The sequence below is a fragment of the Paroedura picta genome, chromosome 7 (genome assembly GCF_049243985.1).
Source record: "Paroedura picta isolate Pp20150507F chromosome 7, Ppicta_v3.0, whole genome shotgun sequence".
NCBI lineage: Eukaryota > Metazoa > Chordata > Lepidosauria > Squamata > Gekkonidae > Paroedura > Paroedura picta.
The window spans coordinates 98,133,669-98,157,177 of NC_135375.1; the positions used below are offsets into that span (position 1 = coordinate 98,133,669).

General features: G+C 46.4%; 1 long non-coding RNA gene across 2 annotated transcripts in view; it reads left to right on the forward strand.

The window, feature by feature from the left end:
- LOC143841868 (uncharacterized) overlaps positions 1 to 6,904 on the forward strand; it is a 61,980-nt gene extending 55,076 nt beyond the window's left edge. The window contains exons 2-5 of one of the 2 annotated variants that reach the window (XR_013232911.1): positions 2,236 to 2,279; positions 2,599 to 2,663; positions 3,811 to 4,015; positions 6,671 to 6,904. This is a non-coding gene — a long non-coding RNA (uncharacterized LOC143841868). The remainder of the gene's footprint in view (positions 1 to 2,235; positions 2,280 to 2,598; positions 2,664 to 3,810; positions 4,016 to 6,670) is intronic. The other variant, XR_013232912.1, reaches the window with a different exon arrangement.
- Positions 6,905 to 23,509: the final 16,605 nt, after the last annotated feature.

A 23,509-nucleotide genomic window follows, 5' to 3' on the forward strand; every position in this document is an offset into this window, starting at 1 on the left:
TTTGTAGAAACCGCAACAATGTTAACGCACAGGTCTTTTTCGCTAGTGTTGCAGATTGGTTGCAGGAGTGTATCGCTTTCCGGAGGGTGAATCCACTTTTGGGGATTTCCCTGAAAGCGCTACAAGGAAGCGCTTTTTGCAGATTGGTTTCAGGTGTGTGGCAGATTGTCGACGACGTTGTGCAAAACAGCAAATCAGTAGCGTTTTCAATTGGCAACCATTGTGCTATTTTGAAGGCGTGCAAAAAGCCCCCTATTTATAACCCCCATTCTGATGTAATGAACATCGTGCCTTAGACAAGTGCTTTTTGGTTTGTATCGTCTCCCTAGTCTCTCATTCTAGCCCCATTGCACTGACGGTTGGACATCAGATGCTGTCGGATTGAATTGTTTGCTCTGTTTTCGGAATCTCCTTTGAGTCTCATAGAGAGAAGGAAGGTTACCAAAGAAGTTAAAGAAAATACAATCTTAATGTGAACAGGACGGGAGGCCCCTCACAGTCTTCTTCAAACTAGCAAATGTTTGTTCTGCCCCACTAAAATATCCAAAGGGCAACTCGTCCATTCTGTTCCAAACCAATCCATTTCACCAGCAGTTCCTCAATTTGTTGAGATTCTGGGTTCGTTGGAATTTTGAAAATACATTGCAGGGGCCAGCACAAGATGGCTGCCATGGAAGGCAGTCACCAGATGGTTGCCATGGGACACTGGGGGGCAATTACCAAATGCTGGGAGGTTCCAAACCAAGCATCAGCCTACCATGGAGGCAGCTGTTTCTGAAAGGGTATTGCCTGCAGAGGCAAGGGTGTGACCCCTTCTGCGTTCTTCTGAAAACCCTCCTGCCTCACTGAAGTGGAAGAAATCAAGAACGGATGTGGGGAACAGAAGCGTTTTTGAAGAAGCTAATGGATGCTAGGAGACTCATTCACAGGTGCTTGTGGACATGACTTTTGTGCTCCCGAGTCCAAGCTATTTAGGGTCAAACAGTTTGGCCCAAGCTTATCCTGGCAACTAATGAAGAGCTTTTAAAACGGGAGAAAAATATAGTCTTGGCCGGATTCCATATAAAAATCTGCAGAATTGTTCACAAACCCTCTCTTGCTCTACATTAGAGGTAATTGGGTAGTATCCCTCAGTTGAAATGACTGGGAGCTTGGGGACAAGACTGCTCGCCATTAAAGTTACCAAGGAACAAAAGCAAGGGGGGCAGTTCTCCTGCTGTAGTATATTTATTCCACATCTCCTGGAGAAAGGGGATGCTTTTGAAGCTGGACTAGATGTTGTTAGATCCTACTGAGGTCCTCCTCTTCCTTAAAACTCACAGTCTCAGGAAATCTGGGGGAAGGCAAAATTGTGAAGAGGACAGGGAGCTCAGCAGGGTGTAATGCCATTGTCCTCCCTCCAGAGGCGCCATTCTCTCCAGAGGAACTGATCTCAGGAGGTCACTTATAATTCCAGGATATCTCTAGGGCTGACTCTGTACTTTGTTTTTCTGTTGTTGATCCTGGTGAATTCAGGTCGATTTGAACCTGGGTCTTCCTCCTTCCTCCCCCCTGAACTCTCCCTTCCTGAACTAGTGAGGTGGGGGGGTCAGATGAAGTCCAGCCAGAGTTAGTGCTTTATTCCATCTCTTTTGACTCCTGAGCCAGCAGCAGCCTCTCAGAGAATGAGGCAAATCTCTGCTGAGAGAAGTGTGGGCTTCTGGAGCACAGACACGTTAAAACAGGGAGGAAAGCTTTGCAACTGGGAACCAGGAAGTCTTTGAACTGATGCCTTGGCCAAACAGGGAAAACTGCTTTGCTATGAGGCATGGAGCAGTAAGTTAATTTTCAAAAAGGAGAAATCTACACTTATCCTGGTGGCGGTTTTTCAAATATCGCGGCTTATATCCACTCCTGGATATTGCTGGGGAAAGATAGGGTCACCATGAATCAATCATGCATGTTGCAAAGGGAAAATTTAAAGCACCCAAAATCAAAATGGAAATCGAATTCAGTGCAGAGGGGAGGGATTTATTTGAGCTGGGTGTGGATAAAAAGCCCCATGCAGACTACAACCAGGTCTCACCTCGAGCTAATAGCAAGCTTACTCCCATGTCCTCCTCTGGCACTCTGACCCTTCCTATGGGACTCTAATCTTGCTGCTTTATTTTTTATCATGCAAAATGTTTATATATTTATGTGGTTTTACATGTTGCCTCCCCTGCTCAGCATTAACCAACCTATGTCTCTTTTCAGCCCAAATCAAGTTTGACGAATTTTCGGTGCGGCTCTCGTTTTGGGTAAAGTAGCAGCATTTCTCTGGAGTTTTCAGACACTTCCCCCACCTCATGTCTCACAGAATAACTTGCACTTATTCTCTACCCTGCTTACTCTATTTATTTTTTGAAGGGGGAACTAAAGACTTGCTTATTGTGGCATGCTGGTACTTCGTCTGTCTGCTGAGATGGAGACAGGATTTTCTTCACTCTGTGCTTTAATTGAACGTCGCTTTCTTTTCAAGGCTCCCCTTAAGAGGTGGTTCTCGAATCTGGAGTGTGCGCTATTTCTTTTGATAATGGTCCACTAAAAATGAGATTGTTTCTTTCTCTATTTCCCCAGAGCTCTGTAGTTGATGAAATTTGGCTTTTCTAATTATCCCTACCTGAGAAAAAGCAGAAAGAAAGGTATGACGGTTTTCTCTCCAATTCTTTTCCCTCTTGCACAGTTACTTCTATTGTTCATCAAAGTCATTGCGGCATTGGAAGGGTAGGGGGAAACTCCTAGCTGAACTGAAAAACACTCTGGGTAGAAGATGCCGCCCACTATCATTCAACAAAAATGTCGGAGGAAAATCACAACGGCAGCCACAAGAATACATGGTCTTGAATTGAATGGGAGAGCTCCCCTCCTCCCTGATATTGTGTTAATTCTGTAAAGCTTAACAAACCTTTCTCTGCGTCAAAATCCACAGCAACATCAAGGCACTGTATTTCATAAGGCTGAATTCATTGTGTACACAGAATGGTAGACATGCAGTTCAAGCTCATTCCTGTTTACTCAGAAGTAAATCTCAGCTGCCTTGACTTGAAAGGCCCAAACAAGCTGGATTTTGTCAGACCCCAGAAGCCAAGCAAGGCCAGCCCTGGCTAATATTGGAGGGGGGACCAGCAAGGAAGTCCAGGGTCACTACCCCAAAGCAGGGAATAGCAAACTACCTCTGACTATCTCTTCCCCTACTCCAGGTTTTCTCAACCAGGGGTTCGTGACAGCCCTCGATGCTGGCAGGGGTTCATGGTCATTGTAGTCCATGGACTTCTGGAGAGCCACAGTTTGGCCACCCCTGGGCGTATATGATGATAGATTTTATGCCCTTTTCGCTCTATTGTTTTAATTATTAATTTTTAAAATTGTTAATGACGAGTAAGAGGATTGTGATGTTCTGCAGACTTTCAGTCGCTTTGGAGGACTTTTGAAAAAGCAGGCTCATTAACCTAAAACTAAATAAAGATCCATGAATGTATTAAATGGATCAAAATTCTTCTCTCCAACAAATTGGTCCTTTGAATTGAGCTTCATGGATGCATATTTTGGAGATGGGGACAACCTTCCATTCTACATTAGTCTATGACCTTTGAAAGATTAGACACGTTGGGACTTCCTTGATGAGAGCTGAGAGCATTTTCTTGTTGAGAAGTGGGTGAAAATATTGCTTATGTGTCAACTTCCACTGCTAACGAGCGTAATTAAACTGCCAAAATGGAGCCAGAAGCAAGACAAACCAAGACACTGGCTTTCCTTTTCCAAACGGGAACCCTTTAATCTTTTTTTCAGATGCAGCATGTACACAGTTCATAATTAAATTCAACTGAAAAAAAATGAAGTAAAGAACCCACCATGACTCTCTCGATTGGGAAACGTTTATGGCTCAATTAGATCTTTGGCACGACGGTGATTCTATGGAGTGAAAGACGAGAGATGGAACCACACAGCTCAGTCAGGGGAAAAAATGAAAATCTATAATGCCTGCAGAAACAATGTAAGCACATGGTTTCCTGCAGAGAATGCAAAGTACAGAAGTAATAATACATATAAAGCCCAAATTCAGATCTCTTTCTCTCTCCTCTTGACAAATACTGCAAATCTGATTCCTAATAGGGCCATAGCTGAGTGACAGAGTATCTGTCTGCTATGAGAGCTAGAATGTCCTAACTTCTATCCTTGGCATCTCCAGGTAAAATGTTCAGGCAGTAGGTGATGTGAAAGATATCTGTGAGAACCTGATAGGGCTCCCTTGCCCCTGCCCAAGGCCCCTGTCCACCATCACCTCACCACATTGCTTGCCCCTGCTCAGGTGGGACAAAGATTTTAAAATCCTTGCAGTGCTGGTTGTGGCATCATGTCACTTCCAGTAAAGTAGCTCTAGGAATCATTAGAAAGTCTATAGTTTTACTATAGAGTTTCCAGCAATTCCTAGCAATACATGTTTCACTTAAATTTTAATGGCAAGCATTGTCTGGCAGCCCTAAATCCTGGCCGACCACGGCTAGGCTGAGTAGACAACACTGAACAGGGCTGATTCTGCACTTAATTTTTTTTCTGCCATTGATTCTTATGAATTCAGATTGATCTGAACCCAAGTCTTTGTGCTCCCCCCCCCCCGACTTGAAACAGAAAACCATCTGCACTTGAGCATCAGGCTGCCCTTCCTAAAGGGGCAAGCAAGCAGCAAGTGAGTGGCAGGCAAGCGAACGGGAGGGTGGGGAGCCAAGCCGAGCCAAGCCAGCAACAGCCTCTCACAGAATGAGGCAAATCTCTGCTGTGAGAAGTGTGGATTCTGGAGCACAGTCACCTTAAACCTTTAAAAAAATTTTTTTTGGAAGGAAAATCTTGCAACCAGGAACTAGGAAGTCTTAGAACTGGTGCCCAGCCAATCAGGGACAGTCTGCTTCTTTACCTCAGCGGGGAGGATGTTATTCTGGGAAAACACAGATCTGTACTTTAAAACTGGGAGCTCTCAAAGCGGCTTGGTTAATTATACCGAGTTTCCTCCGTTCCTGGATATCACGGGGGAAAGGTAGGGTCAATCAGATTGGTTGCAGATGGGAATTTTAAATCGCCCCAAATCAAAATGGAAATCACATTCAGTGTAGACGGCAGAGATTTAATCAATCTGGGATTGGAATAAAAGTTCTGTGGAGATTCAGCCCTGGATAGTAGTTTAAGCGAACGCTGGCTGGGGCTCATAGGAACTGTAGTCCATGGACATCTGGAGGATGTCCTGGCCTTATGCATTCATTATTATTGGATCATTGTCTCTTTTGAATGGTGTTTTGGATAACCCTGATTGCATCATTTACCAATAATAATTACGTTGGTAGTTCACTGTCACTGAATTGTAGTCATGGTTACCAGTTAAAATGGCTTTAAATGAAGATTAGACAAATTCATGGAAAACGTCCAATGATGACTACTAGCCAAGATGGCAAAATGGAACCTCCATGCTGAGAAGCAGAATACATGATTTGCTACTGGCTGCTGTAGGCAACAGGATGTGAGATCTGATGGACCACTGGTCAGATACAACATGGCTTTTCTTGTGTTCTAACATACATTCTAACAAGGTGTCCAGATTTTTAAAAAGGTGAAGCAAGAAACCTGGGACACCTGGAAGATGGCCCGAAGCAAGAAATCTGGGACACCTGGAAGATGGCCCGAAGGTCACGAGGGCGGAGGTGGCGGCCTGGGCCCAGCTGAGCCCTCTCCCTCCCTCTGACTGGGCTCACCTGCCTCGTCCTGCGCAGGTCTCGTCCTGTCGGACTCACAGGAAAAGCAGGACTTTGTGCCGAACTCCCCCCCCCCCGGCAAGAGCCCTTTCCCCTCGGCTCCTACCTTCTCCCTGCCACAGGCCCACTCCCTGGCCAAGTTTCTGGGCATAGGTAGGCAGGCCGCCGAAATCGAAAGAGTCAGCCCCCACGAGCCCATAGGTTTCCTGCCTGCATGGTCTCCATCGGCGCAGGTCAGTTGGAGGCTGAGGGCGGGCCTCTGTCTGGAGTGCCCACCTGTCCTCCTCGCCCTCAACCTTTGGATCCTCCGCAGGGACCAACGGGTCGGGCTAGCCACCTTCCAAGCCCTCTTGCCCCTTCCGACCCCAAGTGCCACCGGAAGGATTGCTGTGCCAGTGCCCCAGTTTGGGCAGGCCTTTATCCCCAGTAAGGGCAGTAAGGCCTGTCCCAGGAAGAGTGCCTCCTGGTTCCCAGGCCCCGCAGCTGGCTCCCCTCCGTGGCAGCCCCCGAGGGGCCAGTCGGAGAGAGGGTCTGTCGCCGGCGTCCCCAGCTGCGCCCAGCTGTTGCACGCTGCCAGCCTTGGACTCTTCTCCACCAGCAGCAGGCAGGCAGGCAGACAGGCAGGCAGGGAGGCGGGGCTCCCCGGCTGGCTGGCTGGCTCCTCCTCCTGCTGCACTCGCTCAGAGCCCAAACTTGGCGGAGGTGCCTCCTTTGGCCGGAGTTGGTCTTACAGGGCTGCGGCAAGAGGCAGGCGGCAGCAGCGAGGAAGCGGGACTTCTAAGGACCCGGGCAGGATGCGGGACAATGTCCTCAAAGGCGTGAGTGTCCCGCGGAAGTTGGGACAGAAGGGCAGATAAACCTTCTGACTTTCCTTTTTAGTCACATTGTCTTTTTACATTTTCCTATAGCACTGATGAACTGCTACTTTTACGACCTGCTTCTTATGACCTGCTTCTGGGGAAAAGACAGACATGGAATATTTTTAAACTATACAATAAAATAATTCAGAAATAACATAAAAGGAATGAAGGAACAGAAAAACCACGGCAGAAACAGAAATGGAGAACAATGAATGCATCTTGCTTTGTCTTTTATATAGATGTTTTGCTATGATTATGCCAATAAAGGTACTTGACTTTGAATACATCTTTCTAGTAATTTATAGACACTGAATAATGTTGATGACCAAGCGTGAAAAAATCTAGATCCCCAGGTAGGCTAGCCAACCTCCAGATGGGGTTCAGAGATCTCCTGGAATTTAAACTCATCTCCAGACTACAGAGATCAGTGTCTCTGTTTTATCATAGAGTTTCTGGCAATTCCTAGAGCTCCTCATTGTCACTTCTGGGTTTACCCTGGAACTGACATTGTCACCCAATCAATGACATCCCCTCCCATGTCCCTGCTCCCAACCCTCCTGCTAGACAGGTCTGGCAGCCCTAACCTCTGAAGAAGGAGACTTGGTCTCCTTATGTTTCACCTTGAATCAATTTTGACAATCCTTTTCAGCAAACACCTTGAGAAAACCAACTCTGATTGTCAAAATCAGAGCATAGTAGCCTCAGACACCTTTGGAACAGCCGAATCAGCCAAACATGAAGACTCTGAAATGTGTTGCAATTACTTGGTTCCCTTCTAACAACAAACACCGTAGGCCGCGCCGTAGCGTTGTCATGACAAGCCTGTGTACCAGGCTGTGGAGGGAATTGGTAGTTCTGTTCACCAAGTCCCTGGAGAAATTAGAATGAAACTGGACAAACAAAACTATAAATGGATCACACCGAACGATCTTGCGCTGGGAAGTTAGGATCTGTGGGACGGAACAGGTCTTTGGTGCCTTAGTCTTTCTTGATTTGGAGGATAATACTTTTAACTCTGACAAGCTACAGAGAGGGGAGAAGGGTTTAAAGGGCTCCCCCTCTGAGACAGGGGACTATTCCTTCTCTTGCCCCAGGGGAAAGTGAACAACAGGCAACCCCCTAAAGGACAAAATTGTGAGCTGTTTTGTTTTCAAACCCCTGATTAAAATAGTGTTACGTTTCTCCTCAGCCAAGCAGATACACATGCCAGACAATTGCCATTAAACTTCTTAATTAACTCTCTTCCAAGGGTTCATATTAATTAGAGCTCCATTTCTGCCGACTTGCTAGAAAAACACAGCCATTCCCCAGGGGTATGAGAGCCGCTGGCTTGTGATCCTTTGGGTAAGCCTGGCGAGAAGAAGCAAAAAAAAAAAAAAAATACCTTCTTGATTTTCAGTATAATAAGGTCATATGAGGTAAAGGTGTGTCAGGATCTATGTAACCTCTAGGAATAGTCAATAAAAACAGGAAGAAGAAGAATTGATTACTACCTGAGGAGTCTCAAAATGGCTTACAATAGCCTGCCCTCCCTCTCCCCACAAGAGACAACTTGTAAGGAAGGTGGGGCTGAAAGAGCTCTGAGAGAACTGTGACTGGCCCAAGGTCACCCAGCTAGCTACATGTGAAGGAGTGGGAGGAAGTGAGCCACACACTGCTTCTGACTTGTATTGTAAGAACACTGGCTCCAGTGAACTGGCAGACCCTTTGCTGGTTTGAAATCCCTTATAAAGCTCTAGAACTGACCCTACCTATCATCTACTGAACTTGGAGGTCTACTTAGGGGGAACTTCTGCCCCCAATCTCCCGATGCTGCCTGTCACAGAAGTGGAGTGGATTATGAGCATCAGGAGAGAACAAGGAAGGCAAAGTAACTCAAAATGCAAATCTCTGCTTATAGAGGAGTGGGCTTTTGGAGCACAGTCACTTAAAAATGATCCCAAAAATGAGGGCAAAAATTAAACTTGCGAGGGAATGGCAACCAGGAGCCCCAGTTTTCCTGCATTCTTTGAATTGACACCTTGATCAATCAGTGACAGACTACTGTGCTACATCAGCATTGGAGGTGCAGAGAAGGGGGTGGAAGTTAATCCTGAAAAATGCTGACATCTACACTTGCAATACTGGGGCTTTCAGAGCACCTTTCTCAGACGTAGTGAGTTATATTCACTCTTGGATATCATGGAGAAAAGGTAGTGTCACTGTGGATCTATCATAGATGTTGCAGAGGGAAAATGTAAAAGGCTCAATATCAAAACAGAAATCAAATAAGGTGAAGATCAGGGGGTTTTATTCGGTCTGAGAGAGGGGAAAAAGCCCAGTACAGATTCAGCCTAGGTCACCATTGTTTGTTTGTTTGTTTATGCTTTGATTTATACCCCAACACTCTTGACAATGTCGTCTCGTGGCGCCTTACAATATAAAATCAGAATACAAAGTACCCATAAAACTCCCCTTAAACCATTAAAACGAGTACAATAAAATACCAAATATCAATAATCTCAAGATGGTGGTATAACTCTAACTTGGCCGTTCCAGCCAAGCCGATGATGTGGTTCCAAAAAGATGTAGGGTTCTAAACCTCAATGCTAACCAGCAGTTTCAATGTAGGGTGGGACCCACAAATCTCAACTCCAGTCAGACCCCTCCTAACGTACTTATGTACATATGAGGTCTGCCACATTGACCCTGAGTGGCTCACACAAAGACAATAATACAACAAAACAAAGGCAGAACTCCCACCCAAAGAAACAGGTCCCAGGCTGGTCCTGTTCCACAAGGCTGCCTAGCATGAGGCCTTTGGCTTGCCAAGGGCTCGCATCTGAGGCTCTTCCTAGATTTAACTACATGCCAGGAAAGGAACCCAAAGTTGGCTCCGATGGGCTTCAGCTGCTGCCAAAATGCTGCCAGCAAGCCAGGCAGGCATGTCATCCTCACAGGCTCCGAATACACGAAGCTTCTGACTTGAAAAAACTTAACCCATTCCGCACATGTTGGATAATGCACTTCAAACGTGCTTTTTGTTGCTGGATTTTCCTGGTGCAAAACAGGAAAATCTGCTTCTAACGTCTATTGAAAATGCACCATTCCAACATCTGCAGAATCGGCTCTTGAGTTTTTCATAAGCCGAATATCAAAGAGATATTGGAGCTTTCTTTTTAAAATAAACAGTTCCACAGAACGGGTGTCTCAGCCAAAATTCGCAGTCAGAAACCAGAGGGGACCAATCAGGTTTTTACTTCAGCTCCTGCCAGCGAAACGTTTCTATTTGGGGAATGAAAGGGGGGCAAGTGAAACATTCCAAGGGTTAAAAATAACCACTGAAACAAATATGGTATAATTTTGCCATTCTTTTCAGAAGAATGTGACAGCTGGCTGGGGTGGACAGGAACCCGCTACGGTTGCTGCCGCCGCCGCTGAAGCAAACAGCAATTTTGCCACACATTTCCTTACAGCTGCCCTGGGATTTTAGACTCTGAAAACTGAGGCTTGTAGATGGCAGCTCTCAGTTTGGGGAAGGGATTTTGATAGAAACAGAGAGGTGCTAGGTTATGTGATAGATACATCCATGCAGGTGGAGACCTAGGGGCGGACTGGCCTGCTTCCCCCCTTCGGTCAGTCCAGTCCAGGGCAGAAGAGCTGCCCCAGCTTAGAGAAGGTGGCACCTGATCTGGTAAAGATGGGAGCTGGCTGTCAGGAGCTTGGTCTGGAAAGGCAGCTACGGGCTGGCCCCAGTCTCACCTAGGGTTACCAACCTCCAGGGGGTGGGGGTTGAACATCTCTTGCGATTACGATGATCTCCAGGTTACCAGGAGAAAATGGCCACTTTCCAAGATGGGCTCTATGCCCCATTGAAGTCCCTTCTAGTGTGACCATCTCTCGGTTGGGAAAGACCTGCAGACTTTGGGGAGTGGAGCTGGCTGTGGGTGGGATTTGGGGTGGGGAGGGACCTCAATGGAGTATAACATTATGAGATCCATCCTCCAAAGCAGCCATTGTTGCCATCTGTTGCCTGGAGAAGAGCTGTAAAACCGGGGAGATCCCCAGGTCCCACCGGGAGACTGGCATCCCTAATCCTTTCAAATGCCCTGCCCTCCCCAGGCTCCACCTCCAAAATCTCTGGGTACTTCCCAACCTGCAGCTGGCCACCCTAGTTTTAACTGGGCTGAAAATGGGGGCTCCTGGCCTGTGAGGAAGGCATGGGAAGGGTGCTCTTAGACAGCACGAGCTTCATGCAGCCCACAGAAAGCCACTCAAATGAGCCTGGCCTAGCAGAGGTGTGGAGTCGGCCTCCAAACTTTGGGACTTCCTCCCCAGGGAGGTTCATCTGTCCATTAATGTCTTCCCACTACAGACTTTTTGTTTGGCATTCTGCCAGTAATAACTATTGTCCCCCTCCCCCCTTGTAAAAGGTAAAGGTAAAGGTATCCCCTGTGCAAGCACCGAGTCATGTCTGACCCTTGGGGTGACGCCCTCCAGCGTTTTCATGGCAGACTCAATACGGGGTGGTTTGCCAGTGCCTTCCCCAGTCATTACCGTTTACCCCCAGCAAGCTGGGTACTCATTTTACCGACCTCGGATGGATGGAAGGCTGAGTCAACCTTGAGCCGGCTGCTGGGATTGAACTCCCAGCCTCATGGTCAGAGCTTTCAGACGGCTGCCTTACCACTCTGCGCCACAAGAGGCTCTTTCCCCCCTTGAGTCTGGTGTTATTTCTTTTTGGTGTTTTTAGGGAATTATATTATCAATCAAACAATCAATAAACCTTTATTGACATACAAGACCCAAATATCATAGCCTAGGATACAGAGTGTATAGCAGAAACGTCACTAACAAGATGGCGACCGGGGAGGCTTTGCCAGTGTTCTGCTCTGGTATCTTATCAAATTTTCAGTGTTTTTAGTATTCTTTCTCTGTAGTGATTAAGTGAGGCGACCACTAATCTGGAGAACTGGGTTTGGTTGCCCACTCCTCCACATGCAGCCAGCTGGGTGCCCTCAGGCCAGTCACAGTTCCCTCAGAGCTCTCCTCTCCTCCTACTTTACCCTCCTACTTTACCGAGTGTCTGTTGTGGGGAGAGGAAAGGAAGGTGATTGTAAGCCGCTTTGAGTCTCCTTCGGGTAGTAAAAAGCAGGGTACAAAAAAAAACAAAAACAACCCAGCTCTTGTTCTCGCCTGTTATCTGTTGGCTTCCCAAAGAGAGTATTCATTTTGGCCAGGCTAAATGGCCACTCCTCGGCAGTTTGGAGGAGAAGGTTTGTAGAGTTTACCTGATTCAGTGAGAGAAAGTTCCACAGTGCCTCAGTTAAGATCAACACAGTAGCAAGTATCCTTCTGGAGTGTTATTTGTGTACCAATTTAAGGTGTTTTGTTTGTCACCCAGTTTGCCAGGTTATTCTGAGATTTTTAAGAAGAAGGAGTTGGTTCTTATATGCCGCTTTTCTGTACCCGAAGGAGTCTCAAAGTGGCTTCCAGTTGCCTTCCCTTTCCTCTCCCCACAACAGACACCCTGTGAGGTGGGTGAGGCTGAGGGAGCCCTGATATTACTGAAGAAGACGAGTTGGTTCTTATATGCCGCTTTTCTGTACCCGAAGGAGTCTCAAAGCAGCGTACAATCGCCTTCCCTTTCTTCTCCCCACAACAGACACCCTGTGAGGCGGGTGAGGCTGAGGGAGACCTGATATTACTGCACGGTCAGAACTGGTTTATCAGTGCTGTGGCGAGCCCAAGGTCACCCAGCTGGTTGCATGTGGGGGAGCACAGAATCAAATCCGGCTCGCCAGATTAGAAGTCTGCATTCCTAACCATTACACCAAGCTGGCTCTCCCATCTCCAAACCCCACCCTCTTCAAGCTTCACCACAAAGTCTCCAGGTTTTTCCAGTCCTGGAGCTGGCAGCCTTATACCTAAGAAGAACGATTAAGAAAACTGCTTAAGGGTTAGAAACCCAAATTTGTTGCCATTTTTGCAGAAGCACCCTTCATGCAAGGGAATGCAGCTGCAAACCAACACGAACTGAAAGTAGCTCTTAAACCTACTTGTGAATTTATTATTCATAAAGGGGGAAAAAACTTGTAGAAATCACAAATAGATCTCCATATGTGGGAAAACAACTCCAGCAAGTCCACATTTCAACTCCCTGTGGAATTTTTGCATTTTTGTATACAGAAATGTCCAACTTCCAGACCAATTGCACATGGAGGCATAAACCTTGTACCGCCTCTCGCTTCCAAACGTATGGTTGGAAGCCGCGCATTTACAAGATTCCTGACGGGAGACCCCTCCTGTGTTTTCATGCCGCCTCATCATGCCTTTTTGCCTCCCGATGAGGTGGCAAGCGAGAACAACACGAACATCTCCCCCACCTCCGCTCCTTTGCTTGTCAATTACCGCAAGCCACCAATCCCTGCACAGCTGTTGTTTCGGGGCTCCCCACCCCGAGCCCCGAGATTTATTTTTTTTAAAAACAGTACAGTTCCGCGTTACTATGGGGAAATGCCACAACACCAGAACATTAAGAAAAACCTTACAATTCTGTGTTGCCGCAGGATCATGCCACTACAATAAAACATTAGCCTCCTCAGATCTGTTTTTTGGATTCTTGATGTAATGGTCTCTATTTATGTTGTGTTAGATTTGTGATAGGCTGGCCATGGTAACTGGACCCCGACGAGTGATTGTTCACAGTAAAGTTTTAAAACAAAGAGCATGGATGCCAGGCTGATAGGGTGAGGGCTGCTTCATCATATGCCTCCCCCCTTTCCCCTTCATACCCCACCACCAGAAAACACACGTAGGAATGTGTTTTGGATGCCCAATCCCAAAATTACAGGGCACGAGGAGAACATTTTATTTTTACATCGGTCGTGTAGCTTTGCAGTCCCATGGCAACATGGACCATGCCATTTATTTTTTTTAACTGATCAATCCAGAAAAGGAGAGGGGAGGGCAGGCAGAACGCTATCAGATTGTCGTTTGTTTCTCCCTCCACACAGGCTTGCTCCAGGTTGTTCCCCAATTGCAAGTGTGACAAGAAGTGGCAAGTCGTGACTTTGCGATTTCTCTCATTTCTAAGTAAATCTGCCTAAAACTCGCACCAGCCTCTCGAGAGACCTGGGCTGCTGCAAACATCATGTGGAAGCAGCGCTAAAGCCCACCAGCAATGAGAGGATGTCCTGGGGGCAAATTCCTTGTGCAGAATTGGTCCCTGTAGTTCTGGGCATATCTGTAGATGCCATAATTTTTATCATGGAACCTGTCCTCTGGAGCAGGTATAGTCAACCTGTGATCCTCCAGATGTCCATGGACTACAATTCCCATGAGCCCCTGTCAGCGTTTTCTGGCAGGGGCTCATGGGAATTGTAGTCCATGGACATCTGGAGGACCACAGGTTGACTACCCCTGCTCTGGAGAACAGAGCAGCCCCTGAAGGCTGAAGAAACTGGCTACCGTTCCTCCAGCTACAGCAACCAAGCTGAGCTCAGAATCTAATTGCCTGACATTTTACTCATTAGGTTGTTTTTTTTATGGGCCACTCCGTTTGCTTTTAGTTCATTAGAGAAATAGCGGCTCGGTGACAGAAGTAAAATCACTTTGTTGAGAGAACAGAAACCAGTCGGTGGTAAGATGTAATGAGGTGATCACTTATTCTGTCACAGAAAACTTAGCGTGACGCCAAAATATCAGCCAGGTAGAAGGGAGAGGATGAATAGAGAGGTTTCAAAGGACTCGGTTAAAATGGGCTTGAATATTTACTTTCTTGCTGTGTTTATACCCTACTTTTCTCCATGGTGAGGACCTAAAGTGGCTTATAATATTCTCCCCTTCATTTGTTAGATTTATAGGCTGCCCCTCCCGGCAAGTCAGCTTGGGGCAATTAAGAACATAGAAATAATGGCGGAAAGATTAAAACTTTAATACAGTTGCAATACTAATTTAAGTCAGTTAAAACTTTTCTTGGAGATTCTGTTGCCACAATAGTATCCAAGCAGTTGACCATAATATTCCTCATTTCCGGGAGGCAGGTGGTCCATCACAGAAGGAGACCAACTCAACAACAATGAGGCCAGCCAGGACTTGCAGGTGTAGGCTCAGCTGGATTGCAGGAAAGGAAATAAAGAAGAAGAAGAAGAAGAAGAAGAAGAAGAAGAAGAAGAAGAAGAAGAAGAGTTGGTTCTTATATGCCGCTTTTTCCCTACCCGAAGGAGGCTCAAAGCGGCTTACAGTCGCCTTCCCTTTCCTCCCTCCACAACAGACACCCTGTGGGGTGGGTGAGGCTGAGAGAGCCCTGATATCACTGCTCGGTCAGAACAGCTGTATCAGTGCCGTGGCGAGCCCAAGGTCACCCAGCTGGTTGCATGTGGGGGAATGCAGAATCGAACCCGGCATGCCAGATTAGAAGTCCGCACTCCTAACCCCTACACCAAACTGGCTCCTGGAAGGAGGAAGTGCTTAAGAAGGCACAAAGAGGGGGCAGAGGGGATATTAGAGTGTGGCTATTAGGGCAACTTGCAGAGAGATCAGGGAAGGTTGAGAACCAAGAGGCTGGTGGTGCTATAACAGGTCTTGGGGTTTTGGAGCAGGAGGTGGACAACTCAGCCCCATCTTCTCCACATGTAATACTTCCAAATCTACTTGAACAAGGAAAACAAGAGGGGGAAAAGTGGGGTTAGCTGGAGTGAGAGGCCCAAATGTGACAATGGCTCGTACTCTTTATTTGCATTGTTTACTGCTTTTTAACATCTGGTCTTCCGGAGCTTTAAAAAAATTAATTTAACTTTTTAATGATCAAGAAGGAAGAAAAGGTAAAAAAATGCAAAAGCTCCCCCCCCCCGTATCACTCATTACAGAGTTCCCCAAAACATGAATGAAAAATCCATCATTAGCCTTATTTCCCATGACACTGTCAACAGTTCTCTCAGAGCTCACTCAGCCCCACCTACCTCACAGGGAGAGGAAGGGAAGATAATTGTAAGCTACTTGGAGACTCCTTTGGGTAGTGGAAAGTGGGGTATAAAAACCAACTACTCTTCCTTACCTGGCCTCCAAGTTTGGTGAATACTGTATTTTATGAAGTCTGGGTTACAGCCTTCCCCAAAGAAGGTACCCCCAAGAAAACTGCTTTCTGGGGAAATGACAGTCATAGGCACAGGTTCAGGAGTGTATAGAATAGATCATGTGTAAGCTAGAGACATCATTGTTGCAGAGAATCTCCATCTGATTCTCCTCTACCTGTCCTACAAGTTCGATGAGTATTAGATTTGTGGCATCTGAGTTAACGGCCTCTCAAAGAAGGTACCTCCACAAGAGTGTTTTCTGGGGAAAAGGCAGGTGGTCATTTTGAGAGGCACAAGTTCAGGAGTGTACAGAAGAGATCCTGTGCAAGTTAGAGACTTAATGCAGGGGACTTTCCCCAGATGCTCCTCTACATGCTGCCCAAGTTCCATGCCCTCTTGCTTTGAAGTAAACATTAAGATTGAGCGGAAACAGCCATTTGGAAACGTATCCATTCACAAATTGGCATTAACCACTACAAACTGCTTGAAAGTTCATGGAAAGCTCGTGCTGGTTGATCTGCAATGAACATGAGTTTCAAGCCACAAACAAGCCAAAATTCATCATGAACTTTAGATCGGGAGCCAGTTCATGCCCATCCCTCTTTGACACTGAATTCTCTCCCCTGCCTCCGTTCCCAGTGTTGCATTGATTTTTCCCCTTGTCATATTATTTACCAAGAATATTCTGGTTCTTTGATTCATAATGTTTGTGTGTGAAGAAGTTTTCAAATAACACTTTAATAACAATTTTTTTTTTAATCGATGGGCTGCTGATTGTGTCCTGAGGTGGATACCAGCTTGTTTACGTGCACCTCCTTTTCTAGAGTCTGTGTTTTGCCATCCAGTTAACTATAAAGCTTTTCCCTTGACCGGATCACAGGAATGAAAAGTGACCTTTGATTCCTAGGAGGCACATTTTCACATGCTAGTTCCCTGAGGGGTTGCCTGGAGTCCTGTGGAAATTTGGAACTGAGCTTTGAAAGACCTTCACTAGTTCAAGGTCAGAGGAGAGTTTGGAGACTAGTGGCCCATCTTAGTCAAACATTTCATGCAGTACTGAATGAGATCTGCTGCTTTGAAATACTTTTTCCTTTTTTCTTTTGTAGACCAACTTGTTTCTGTCCTTGGCGGGAGGGGTGATAAATTCTTACCCCTGATCACCGTGGATAGAAGGTGGCAGTTGTTTTTGTATGCCCACGGTATGATTTTCTTTTCTGACAGATAGACAGGGGTTTCGCAAGCTCCTGAGCCACTGGAATGCTTATTATCAAGGGACTGATTCACTAGTTCACCTTGAGAAGACAAAGGTTGTTAACACTTGGCATAGGGGATCTTCTAGCAGAGAACAATCTAAATATCATCATTGTCCAAGGCTTCTTTCCTCCCATTTGTTGTTCATGGAAGCTTAAAGAAGAGCAGACAATTGACTACTGTGCTGAAATTATGCTGGACAATGGGATTAAGGCAGCGGGGGTGCCTAGTTTGAATATTATGACTCCAAAGAATGGCCACCGCTATTCTTGGAGGCCAAGATATGGGGATTTCATATCGTTCAGAAGATTTGCATCACGAAGTACCAAGGATGCCTAGATGTATCCCATTATTCTTATAATTGGAAAGCTGGGCTTTCTCTTTTATCATTGCAACACACATTTAATGATCAGTAGATACTTATCTAATATGCAAGATTAACCAAAGGGGGGGGGGGGAATCATTTGGAGCAGGATAAAACTACTGCAACTGAGAGAGATACTGAGATACATTTGCTATCCCCATTGTAACCAAAAAGCTGCATGGACAGATTTTCAAACGAGATCCCAAGATAGTTATTCAAAGAGATACGTTGTCCCTTAGTAAATCGACAGTTCCTCATCGGTTTAAATCCCTTTTATGTACAAAGATGGCCTCTAAGAATATCTGTTTAATGGAGACAGGTTCTCCTTAAGGAATTTACTTTTTAGAAATGTTTCAACTGATGCTCTCTATATGTAAGTAAGAGAAGGGATCTTTTGGAAGAGCAGGAGAAAACTCTGAATAGTAGCAGTTGTTCCACAGTGGAACGGAAGGGGCTGGACTGTCCTTTACTGGAGAGCTTTAAGCAGAGGCTGGATCACCATCTGTCAGGCATATTGTAATTGTGTGTTCTTACATAGAGCAAGAGGCTAGAGCCAGCTTGGTGTCATGGTTAAGAGTGGCATCTTCTAATCTGGTGAGCTGGGTTTGATACCTCGCTTCTCCACATGCAGCCAGCTGGGTGACCTTGGGCTTGTCACAGCCCTTGGACAAGAGGCAGCAGGAGGTAAGCCAGGATGGGGCGGGAGGAGGCTGGCCGTGCTGGCTTGGCCATTCTGCTCCCAGGCTGCCTGCTCACTGGGGAGAAAGAGGAGGCCAGCCAGCAACGCCCTGCAGGAGCCCTCCCACCTGCCACCCCTTTCAGAGTCCCTTTTTAAAATGGGCTTTGATACTAGTTGGTAATATTCTGAAACCTTCCAGTCTGCCTGTTTTTCTAACACCTGGCTATCTGGCTTAGAGTACTGGAAGATCAGAAGCAGGTGGGAGACTGAGGAGAGAAGGATGCAACTGGAAGGGGCTCCCTGGCCTTCCCCTTGTATCCTGCCTTAATGGACTTGGCCACAAGGTGTTCCAGGCATTGCAGTGAAGGCCACTTCCATTGATCGAACTCCCAGCCTCATTGTCAGAGCTTCAGACAGCATGTCGGCTGCCTTACCACCCTGCGCTACAAGAGGCTCTATAGCCCCAGCATATATACCAAAATAATCTGCCATGCTTTTCAGTGTATGTGTTGCAGTGTCCTTTCTAGAATTTCCAGTCTTATGCTACAGCCCGATGCTATAAGGGAGATTATAAACATGCAGCATACAAGCTGGCTCTGCCCTCGGAAAGTGGCCTCAAAATTCCAAACCTTTTCTTCCCTGCAGCTCCCCAGAGCAATGAAAAGTGCGTTTGCGTTCTGCCTTTTGCAACTTGCTCCTGTTTAGAGGCCAGGCCGCTTGCCATGTTTTGAAAGCCACCGGGCTTCTCTCCACAAGGTCTTTACAAGCTTGGGTGGTGTTATTACTTTTGTTTTAAAAAATTGCTCCAGCAAACAGAAGGCTTTCCAATAAAATGTGTGACGAGCAACCGGTTAGATCAGTGAGCTGTTGCAAGTGAAGGCACAGAAAGGTGAGCTAAATCCCAAGGGTGAGTACGAATACTAAACCCAAGAGATCCTATGCTGCCTGTTGATGAGTATTGACTGGGTCTGGGACATATTAGTAAGATAGTGGGGTAGTGTAGAGCAGGGGTAGTCAACCTGTGGTCCTCCAGATGTTCATGGGCTACAATTCCCATGAGCCCCTGCCAGCAAACGCTGGCAGGGGCTCATGGGAATTGTAGTCCATGAACATCTGGAGGACCACAGGTTGACTAGCCCTGGTGTAGAGGTTGTTAAGAGTGTTGGACTAGCATCTGGGTGATCCAGGTTCAAATCCCCACATTGACGTGAAGCTTACTTGGTTGACCCCGAGCTAGCCATTTTTTCTCTTAGTTGAATCTCCCTTGGACTAGAAAACAACCATGAAAACAGCAGGCCAGGAATCCACAAAATAGATAGCTACTGTATAGCCTCTCTCTGTTGGGAGTGCACTCAATTTCTTTCCATGGAATAATGTTCAGCTACTTCTAAGCTCTGAGTTGATTCCAACATGCTCGTACATCACTGGATGTGACTGGCAAACTGCCTATATGGATTGACTGCAGGAATGCTGTCATGGTTGAGGACATAGCAGGTGCTGTGGAAATTCTGCACGTGGCGCTAGATCTTTGAGAGATCATCCTCCCAGGCAAGTCATCCCTTGATAATGCAGCTCCAACAGGTCAACAAGCAAGGGTCATCCAGTTTGTACCATCCAGGGAGAGTGGGGGGGGGAGGGGGCATGGGTCAGTGGTAGAATATCTGCTTTGCTTGGAGAAGGACTCAGGTTCAACCTTGGCATCTCCGGTTAAAGGAACCAGTTGGAAGGATGTGAAGGAGAAGAAGAGTTGGTTCTTCTATCCCGCTTTTCTCTACCCGAAGGAGTCTCAATGCAGCTTATAATCCCCTTTCCTTTCCTCTCCCCACAATAGACAGCCTGTGAGGGAGGGGAGGCTGAGAGAGCCCTGATATTACTGAAGATGAAAAGTTGGTTCTTGTATGCCACTTTTCTCTACCCGAAAGAGTCTCAAAGCACCTTACATTCGCCTTCCCTTTCCTCTCCCCACAACAGACACCCTGTGAGATAGGTGAGGCTGAGAGAGCCCTGATATTTCTGCTTGGTCAGAACAGCTCTATCAGTGCTGTGGCAGGCCCAAAGTCACCCAGCTGGCTGCATATGGAGGAGGAGTGTGGAATCAAACCCTGATCAACCAATCAGAAGTCGGCACTCCTAACCATTACACCAAGCTGGCTTGGTGAGCTGTTGACAGCCAGAGTAGACAATAATGACCTTGAAAAATGGATGGTCTGATTCAGCAGAAAGCAGCTTCGTGTGTGTATGCCATATCTAGCTTTAAAAGAGGATAGGGCTGGCAGGTCTTCCTGGCAACCAGCAGGGGAAGGGAGGGAGAGGGAAGCCCAGCCGACATTGCAATGACATGTCTATGTCACTGGGATTGATGTCTTCACACAGCAATGTCGGGATGACCTGGAAAATGAGCGAGGCCCAGTTGACGTTGCAACAACTTGTCTACATCATGTACGACATGAACTTGAACTGATATTAGCATGTCGGCAACATATGGGCAATGTTCTGATATTTAGGCAAAAACTCTGTACTATGTAATATGGCTTCTATCATAGAATCCCCCCCCCCCAAATGCCAGAGTGTCTCCCTGACGTTATTGACATGATGATGCCACTTCTGGGTCATGTTGTAAGTGATGTAGACAAGTCGCTGCCATTTCAACGAGGCCTTACTCTTTTTCTGGGTAAGTCCTCCTCCTACCAGCCAGCTGATCAGCGGTGGGGCAGTGAGATCTGGTGGCAGGAGACCAAGTTAGGTAGAGGAGGAAAAGTCCATCCATGGGAGTTAGCCATGATGACTAAAGGGAGCTTCCACAGCCTGAGGCACTAAACTGTGAATACCAGAGGCTATGGCTCAATGGAAGATTATCTGTTTTGTACACAGAAGGCCTCTGGGTTGATTGCTGGAAGCTCCAGTTGAAAGGATCAAGCCGAGACCCTGAAAACTCAATGCCTGTCAGAATAAACATGGCTGACCAATAAACCAGTGGTCTGATTAACTTCATATGTCCGTGTGTTCATGTGACATAGTGTCCTGTTCACCCCAGGAGAGTAACACAACCACACGAGGAGCCCTAGACGCAACCTCTAAACGAATCCAAGCCATGTAATATCCCAGCAACATGACTGTGAGCGCAGCATAATGTTGATAATATTGTCAGCCATTTATTTTGAAATAGCTAACTGAATTGCCGGCCCGAATAAGCCGAGGAAGTCTGTATGAGATGCCAAAATGGTGCAGCTCCTAGGCTGAGCAAATAATAGCCTTTTACAGCTTGCTGTGTAACAGCAATCTTTCAAGCCTTCCTATCTAAAAGGGAGTCATCGCACAGAGAGTCGGGTTTTGGTGATGATGCTTGTTTAAAAAAAAGCACACAAAAAACGCCAGTCTAAATGCACAAATTACTCAAAAGATCCTCGGGGAAAAAAAGATACACTGATGGTTATATTTTCTCTTGCAGCAACTGCATTTGAAGGAGATTACAGCCGCGTCTGCCGGCATTATCAGAGTTATGGATCTCCAAACATTTCTTTATGCAAAGTTTTATGGGAACTTACTCGACTAGTCATAAATATGTATTTGCTGATACAGATTTGACATAGTCAGGCGTCCTAGAAGAAAAGCAATAGGAATTTAGATGGAAGTCCCAGCTTTTGATAAATTGTCTCAGTTCTAGGAAAAGCATCTATGGCACAGGGATCTAAATGGAAACTGACAGCTGTCTCCTCAAGGGTCAGTCTTGCTTCCTAAGGAGAGATCTCTATGGTGCCCATGGCCGAGTCCACCAATGAGTTTCCTGGTTCCCTTCTCCAGCTATGTGTCTCTTGGTGGCAACTTAGTGGTTCGGAGTACGGACTTCTAATCTGGTAAGCCGGGTTCAATTCTGCACTCCACCACATGCAACCAGCTGGGTGACCTTGGGCTTGCCACGGCGTTGATAAAACTGTTCTGACCAAGAAGTAATATCAGGGCTCTCTCAGCTTCACACACCTCACAGGGTGTCTGTTGTGGGCAGAGGAAAGGGAAGGCGACTATAAACCGCTTTGAGCCTCCTTCGGGGAGAGAAAAGTGGCATATAAGAACCAACTGTTCTTCTTCAGTAATATCAGGGCTCTCTCAGCCTCACCTCCCTCACAGGGTGTCTGTTCTGGGGAAAGGAAAGAGAAGGTGAATGTAAGCCACTTTGAGACTCCTCCGGGTAGAGAAAAGCGGCATATAAGACCCAACTCCTCCTTCTCCTCCTTCTTCAAGCATGGAGCCAACCTCAGCTTTCATCCATCCCTTAGGAGCAGGAGGTGCTGCATAAGAACCCAGGAGGCAACCCCTCTGTGTCTGCTGAAAGCACTGGTATAAAGACACAGGCCTCCGTGATGAGAAAATGGTCAAAAGGTCGGAAAAGGCTGCAATAGACAGTCTTATAGTGAATGGGATAAGGAAAGAGTTTGGCCTTGTATAAAAGCTGACTTGTTTTTCTTTTCCTCAGTGGAAAAACTCCCGCTGGGAACAGCAGGCATTTTAATTTAGTCCTTAATTTTGAAACCACCACATTTACTTTAATAAATGATACATTTAAATAATTAATAATATTTAGGCAATCGATAAATGTAAAAATTGCTGTTCTTTGGGAAACTATCCCTCCCCTGTTCTATTAACAATTGGATTTGGCACAGGGATTTGGGGTAGAAACTTTGCATGGTATTCACACAGGAGTTGAAAGTGATTTTTCGTTGATCAAAAACGACATGAGGAAAAAAGAGCATTTTATAAGAAAAGACAGAAGCACACCCAAACTATAACCCCCTCCCATACACACACACATACCAGGAAAGATAAAGCTACCGTTACACAACAAATTTAAGACTACAGAAAGAAGAGGTGTTTTTTTGTACCCCACTTTTCAGTAACTAAAAGAGTCTCACAGCGACGTGCAATCACCTGCCTTCCCTCTCTCCACAACAGACACCGTGTGAAGTAGTTGGAGCCGAAAGAGCTCTGAGAGAATTCAGGCTGGCCCAAGGTCCCCCATCTGGCCTCATGAGACTCAGATTGGCTTAGAACGTTCTACCCTTCCTCTCCACACAACAGACACCCTGCGAGGTAGGTGAGATGGAAAGAGCTCTGAGAGAAACATGACTGGCCCAAGATCACCCAGCTGGCTGCATGTGGAGGAGTAGGGAATCAAAGCCAGTTCTTCACATTTGAGGCCACAGTCCTGAACCCTTACACCAAGGAAAGGATTGTCAGGTTCCTTCTGGCTACTGGCAGGAGCAGGATGGAGGTCCAGGTGTCATGTCTATATGTTACTGTCCACATGAGCCAGAAGTGATGCCATCACATTGGGGACAATCAACCGATGATATGATATTTGGGTAAACCCATAAATTTGGCTTCTACCATAGAGTTTAGCCCAAATGCGAGAGTGTTGCCCCAACATCAATTATGTGATGACCTTACTTCTGGGTCACTTGGACAGTGATGTAGACATGCCATTGTATGTTGGCTGGATCTCCCTATTGGGGGGGGGGGGGAGAGAGAAGTTCCCCTCACCA